This window comes from Ochotona curzoniae, unplaced genomic scaffold (assembly GCF_017591425.1).
Source record: "Ochotona curzoniae isolate NIBS_2020 unplaced genomic scaffold, NIBS_Ocur_1.0 scaffold_2453, whole genome shotgun sequence".
In the NCBI taxonomy this organism is placed as follows: Eukaryota; Metazoa; Chordata; class Mammalia; order Lagomorpha; family Ochotonidae; genus Ochotona; species Ochotona curzoniae.
In genome coordinates, this window is record NW_024467094.1 from 32,014,175 (window position 1) to 32,021,486 (window position 7,312).

Consider the following 7,312-nt stretch of genomic DNA (forward strand, 5'->3'; position numbering starts at 1 on the left):
CCATCACCTCTGGAATTGGACCGCTGGCGGTGTTTCTGTGGTTTCAGTTCTGACACATCCCAGGCTCCACCAGTGACCTGAGGGAGGAGAGGTCAAATTAGCTAAGTCTCTGCACCAGCTAGGTCCAGGGGAAAGTCGAGGTAGACAGGGCAGGGATGGGAAGGAGGGGAGGGGGGACATTCCTAAGAGCAGCTGGAGACAGAATGCTGAGCCCTTGCACCTCCTGGCTCCTCCAGACTCCTCCTGGCTCCAGCCAGCTATGAGATAAACTTGGAGCAAACAGAAACCCACATGCAGCATGGGGATGGTGCTGCCAGGATTTGGGAGTACCAGGAAGGCCAGGGTTGGGGCCTCCGGGGAGATACCCCTGCCCAGAAAAAGAACAGCAGATGCCCAACCCCATGACGGGGGCATGTGATCATGGGGCAGTAAACTAGACGGAAACACATACACCCCACCTCAATGAGGCACTTGTGGCTACTGCCACCATCCAGGCAGGACCTCTGTGGTGCCAGCCCGAGGTGCAGGCTGTGCCAGCGCCAGGGAGGGGCAAGAATCATTCAGGGAGCCACACTGCCAGGACCCCCAGCTGGGTCCTACCCAGACCCTGACCCTGGGTCCTGCCCAGCCCCTGGGTTGTGCTGAGTTGGGGGAAAGGCTGCCTCATCTGCAGGGCTGGGCCCCTGGCACACACACACCAAACACACACCTCCCAGCATAGAGCTCTGTAGCGAGGGGTTGAGAAAGAAGGGCGGGAGCTCAGAGCAGGCAGCAGCAGCTCCCAGCACTGGAAGCCCTGTTCCTGCCATGCCCATTTTGCTTTGTCCTTCTCCTTACCTGGACAGGTAAGAAACAGGCAAGATGGGGCATTGAGGCAGGCCCACCTGCACTTGCAATACCGACATCCCATGTTGGGTCACAAGTTCAAGTCCTGGCTGCTCTGCTTTTACTGCAATTCCCTGGAAAAGCAGAGGGCAATAGTCTAAGTCTTTGGGTCCCTGCTACCCTGCTGGGGGATCTGGATAAAATTCTGGCTCTCAGCTTTGGCCTGGCCCAACCCTGACTGTTGTGGCTGTTCCGGAGTAAATCAACAGATGGTAAGATCTCCCTCCCCCTCCACTCTTCCTCTCTCTCTACCTCTCCTCTCTATAGCTTTACTTTCCAAAAACAATTTTTTTTTAAAGAAAGGGTTTTTCCTCCTATAACAAAAACAGGTGCTTCGACCCCAACTCTATCAGTTTGTAGTTTTGATGGTTTAAAAAACTGAGACCCGGATGGGGCACCCAGCTTCCCAAGGCCCTGCAGCTGATTCCTGTGGAGCTGAGGGCAGCAGCAGGTGCCCGGATTCCCAGCTGTCTGCCCCCAGGCGATGACAGGAGATCCGAGAAAAGAAGACAGTAAACACTGCAGGTTCCTGACAGAGCAGGTGGCAAGTCAGGTCAGATAGGGGACAGAGCCCAAGAGCTGCAGGGACAGGGCCCTCTGAGGGGGAGGGGGACCCCAGAGGAGGAAGCACCGAGCAGAGTGAGCCGCAGGAAAAGGTGACACGGAGATGGTAGAAGGTGGGATGCTCCAGTCACAAAGACAGGTCCTGTAGAAGCAGGCCAGGTGCAATGAGCCTTCTCTAAATGCCTGGTTGTGCCCAAAAGCATGGCACCCATGACTTTGGCTGAAAGCATCAAAGCTCCCTGCTGTGCTATAGGTCCTGTCTTGAACCCCATTTTTCTGACCAGTAGACAGAGGCCACCTGCTTATACTGCTTAGTGTAGTAAGGGACAGAGCTGGGATTTGACCCCAGAGAGGTCTGGCCCTGCTCTGGCCAATCTCCTCCCTGTTCCCAAGCAGAACCAAGGGAGCAGGAGCTGCAGGAAAAAATTAGAAAAATAAAAACTGGGCCCAGTGCAATAACCTAGTGGATAAAGTCCTCGCCTTGCATGCACCAGGATCCCAAATAAGCACCAGTTCATATCCAGCTGCTCCACTTCCCTTCCAGCTCCCTGTTTGTGGCGTGGGAAAACAGTTGAAGATGACCCAAGTCTTGGGACCCTGCATCGATGTGGGAGACCCAGAATAATCTCCTGGCTCCTGGCTTCAGATCGGCTCAGCTCCGGCCACTACGGCCACTGGGGGAGTGAACCAGCGGATGGAGAGTCTTGCTCTCTGAGTCTCTTCTCTCTGTAAATCTGACTTACCCCCCACAAAAATAAATAAATAAATAAATCTTTTTAACAAGACAAGAAAAAAGAAAAGGCGACGAAGGGTCTTGCAGATGAGGCCACTGATGTCCCTTTAAGCCAGGAGGTGACACATGCTGAAAGTCAACATGAGTCACACAGCCAGGTGCAGGGTGCCCTGAAGTGGAGGAACACCAGGGCTGGCTGGTGCCCAGCTGGATGCTTCAGAGGCCCTCTCACTCCCCTCGGCCACCCCCACACCCCAGCCTTATCACTGCGGGACCAGAGGGCTTGCCCCACCTCCCCAGAGGGCCAGCTTCCAGGGCCTCCCAGCACCAGGTGCATCGGTCCCAAGCCAGTCCAGAACAAACCACAAGCCCTCAGCAACCACAGCTCTCAACAGCTGGTGAGCCCGGAGCATCTGCGACAAAACCATGGGAAGGAGGGTTTGTCGACAATGCTGATTCCTGGGCTCTGCTCCAGGGCCACTGAACCACATCTCTGTAGGGGAACCTGCATTTTTTTGTTAATAAGCCGCCCAGGTGAAGTTGGAGAACTACTGACCCAGAGCATGAGAGCTACTGAACAACACTGAATCCTGGCAGTAGGCGGGGATGACACACAGGCACAGCAGCCACAGCCAGTTTACCTGCCAGCAGGGGAAGGCCGTGTGAGCGTGGCCAAGGCTGGCCATGCAAAGTCAAGGACCCAAACCGAAGTTTTGTTTCTCTTTCTGTGGATCACCTTGGGCACAAGTAACCAAAGCTGCTCTTTGCCTACAACCGGAGTGTCAAAACCGTAAGGGTCTAAGGTTTTGCTCTTTCTGCAGGCTAACAAGTTGTCTGCCAATGGAGGCTGACCAAAGACAGACGAAAGAACATGACCACTTACAGCGCAGCAAGCAACTTGAGCTTCAAGTCAGCATCGAGTCTTCCCCTCACTGCCCGCCTCCCTGGTCCCAAGTATTGTGGGGGTAATGCAAAGTTTGACTCTGGAGGGTTGCTACCCACACGGTGGGTTCTATATCACAGCTGAAGAGCCCCAAGGTTTGGGAAACTGAATCTTTTATGATGAGCTAGAAGCAAATTTGTCTGACTTTTACTCTAGAGGGAAATATCACTACTATTGAAAATGGTCTAAAAAGCCTGCCCCTTCTCCAGAGGCATGCTCTGTTTTTGACTTCCGAAGCAGCTCACCACCAGATCTTCCTTGGAAAAAAAAAAAAGCCAAAAACACATCTCTCGGGGTCTCCGGCTATGCAGAAACGCAAAACACCATGAAGAATTACTTGGCAGCACGAGAAGAGCAAGGCACAGGATCTGGCCTTGCCAGTGAAAGTCCCTGGGAATGCTAATGACAGAGATAAGACAAGGAGACAGCCAGAGGCAAAGGTAGAAAGTGATAAAAAGCTTTTTACAATGCAATCTGTGGCAACAATCAAGTGGAAAAATACAACCCACACCACTGATCAAAAGGCTTGCCACCCCCTAAGACATACAAAGAACTCCCATGAACAATTCAGTTAGAGACCAAAGCCCTGGAGGGGAAACGGACAAAGAACAATGCACATAGGATTGCATGCAGGAGAGATAAGATAGTCACTTGCTTTAGACCTACAAACTGCCCAGCCTCACCCACAAGAGAAATGCAAAGCCAGACTACCATGAAATCTCGTTTTTAACATGTCAGATTGGTAAAGATGGAAGGGGTTGGACAGCTTGCCAGACGTCATATACAATTATTTGACCCATGAAAACTTTCACAGGTGTTCATCTTTCAGGTGTATTTTGGCACACGTGAAAAAACAACACAAAGCACTAGGATGCTCACTGCAGCGTTATTTATACTAGGGAAAAAGTGTACGTAAATGCCTAAATTACATGATAACATGTGTGGAGTAGAATAAAGCAGTCATCGAAGAGACAGGGAACAGGCCAGCGGCTCCCCTACCCACCTGCCACATCAGAGCGCCCAGGTTCAATTCACACCCCAGCTTGCTTCCAGTGCTGACCTACTAGGAAGGAGTGATGGTTTGGTTCGAGTCCTGCCACCTGTGTGGGAGACCTGAGTTGAAGTTCCAGGTCCTGGCTCTAGTCTTAGCCCAACCAAGGGCATTTGGGGAGTGAAGCAGTGGATGGATGGGAGATCTTTGTATACGTGTGTGTGTATCTCTCCCTCTCAAATTAGTAAGGAAACAAAAAGTTTTTTTTAAGAAAAAGAAATGAAGCAGCTCTGCATGGCCCTCATGGGAAACACATTTGAAAAAGTAAGATGACAGAGCCGTGCACAGGGCTTGCTGCCCTGCCTGTTCCCAGAGGACGCCTTCACAGGAGCACGCAGGTGCAGCGAGGGAGATGCACAAGGCAGTGGGAGATGGCAGAGATGTTTGTAGGAGATTGAATAGAAAGAGATCTATGTGTTACTGTTTATCCTTTATGCTTCTTTAAGTTCCCATTGTATTATGCATTTACAATCTCCTATAGACGTATAACACATTTGTTTAAAAAACACACACTTAGGTGTTCAGATCTGCCAGGCAGTCTGGACGAGGCCAGGACGGGGCTCCAGGCTCCAGACCTGGTGGCAGCAGATGGTCTCCCAGATCACTTCCTGCTCTGTCCAAAGCCTGTCCAGGAAGCATCATTCACTCCCTCACTCTCTCCAGGGCTGGGCATGCATTCCTGGCAGGGAGTGGTGAAGGCAACAGGCAATGGTGGGAGCCCAGCCCCCAGCAAGCTCCCCACAGAGTGCTGGGAGGTGGATCCGTGTAAATGCCTTGCCCCAGAGGCTGAGCAGTTCAGTGTAGCAGCTCAGGTTAATGAGTGACAGCCTGGCCTTTGCCCGAACCCCACCCTGGGTAAGAACCTAGCAGTCAGGCCCGTGCACTCTCCCAGAGCCTGAGTTTCCTCCCCTATAAAATGTGGGAGCAGCCACCCTTGGCAGAGTTTGCAGGCCACAGCACCCACCCACCTGGCAGCCTGGGTGGCCTGGACTGGACGCTCAGAGACACCCTGACTTTAAAGTCAGGTTGTGAATATATATATTGGGGTCATGTGAGGCCCATAAATGTTCCCCCTCTGTGAGCCTCTATTTCTTCATGTCAGAAATGGGCTAACAGTTCTGATCTCAAAGGGCTGCTAGAAAAGAAATGTACAAATGTGTGCAAGGGGGGGAGGGGGGCAGCCACAGCGCCAGACACACAGTAAACCCTTGAGAGACCTTCAAAGTGAAGTGATGGTCATGGGTCCCAGCACGGTAGCCTAGTGGCTAAAGTCCTCACCTTGAAAGCACTGGGATCCCATAAGGGTACCAGTTCATATCCCGGCAGCCACACTTCCCATCCATCTTCCTGCTTGTGGCCTGGGAAAGCAGTCGAGGATGACCCAAAGCCTTGGAACCTTGCACCCCATGTGGGAGACCCGGAAGAAGCTCCAGGTTCCTGGCTTTAGTTCAGCTCAGCTCCAGTCGATCCAGCGGTCCCTTGGGGAATAAGTTATTGGGCTGAAGATCTTCCTCTCTGTCTCTCCTCCTCTCTGTATATCTGACGTTGCAATGGACATAAACTTTTTTTTTTTAAGTGATAGTCATGATGGAGAAGGCATTCTTCCTAAAAGTAGAGGCTGGGAGGTCAGGGGCCGGAGGACGAGGGGGTCTCAGGAAAGGGCTGGAGTGTCTGCAGCATGAAACTGACGGGCAAGTGTGGAGGCTGGGGAGGCAGCAAACGGGGTGGGGAGGGAGCAACCACACAGGTCCAACCCTCTGGCTGGCGCCTCAAGCAAGCAGCGCTGCGGCCTGGAGAGGAGTGAACACTCCCTAGCAAGGTCGAGGCTCCAGGCACCAGCAGCACCAGCACCCCAGCACCCAAGCACCCCGGCACCCCAGCGTGTGCAGCTCAACCTCAGGAGTCAGCAGCATTTATTTAGAAAAAGGGCGAGGCACCTGCCACCACGAGGTAGGACTTTCCAGCCCTGCCTTCCCCTCAAACCACACCTTTCCAGCACTACACACAAGCTGGCAGGTGCTGACCATGTGCCAGTAGCCCTGCGCTGTCCCCTCTGCTTTGGGGAAGGGGGAGTCCTTCTGTTCTCCCCATGCACGTCACAACCCTGCCCCATCTGCACCAACCTCGGTGGTAGGCAAGAGGTAGGCACGCCCTGCTGCCCCAGGGTCTGCGAGCATGCACCTGCCGGGTACAAATGGGCTTTGTAGGTACAGAGTGGAGGGGCTTGAGAGAGGAAGAAGGGTAGCTGGAATCATCCCACTGAGTCAACCCAGGACAGGGGAGGTCAGGTCAGGGAGAGGGACTACAAGGCTGGGAGTGAGGTCACAGGGTTACATTTTGCATTTTGAAGGAAGAATGGCTGGTCAGGAGACAAGATGTGCAGGCCAGGGAGCCTCCAGAAGGTGCAGAAAGTTGAGAGCAAAGTCCTCTCGCCCCTCCAGGGCATCTCAGCCAACCGCTTCAGCCCCTACAGGCTTCCAGGACACATGCTGGCCCTCCCCACCCTTGACCCAGTTGTCCCCTGGAGTGCTTATCTGAGCCTCTCCCTACAATAGCCTGGCCTGGCCACACCCCTTGCTGCTCCCCTGGAAATAGCCCTTCTCTACAATCCCTTCTGCAAGCCCAGAAGCCAGCATAACCAGCAGGGCTCTTGGCCTGCACGGAGGGACAGCTACCGTGTGCCCAGCACCATGGAGGACCATGACCCCACAGTGTCCACGGAGCAGGCTCCTCCATCCCCAGCAGACAGACAGGCGGACACAAAGTCCTGGACACTGAGCATCCAGGTCTCAGTGCAGCCCCCATGGTGAGGGGAGCAGCCCACTGTCCACACAGAGCCACACAGCCAGAGCCCCAGGCTGCAGTTCTCCTTGGCCCAACCCAGTTCCTGCAGGAACAAGAGCTGGCGTGGGTGGGGTTAGTGGGGCCTCCCAGTGCTCTGTGTGTGTGTGTGTGTGTGTGTGTGTGTGTGTGTGTCTGGTGCCGCCAGGCCAGCCCAGCCTCCACGTTCTTTCCCCTTCATTCTACAATCTGAGTTGGTGAATGACTCACCCTGCCCTGGCCCTCACCCCACCAGGCCTAGCCCCTCCCAGGCCAAGGCCTGGCCCACCCCACTTCCAAGAGTAACAGCAGGGTC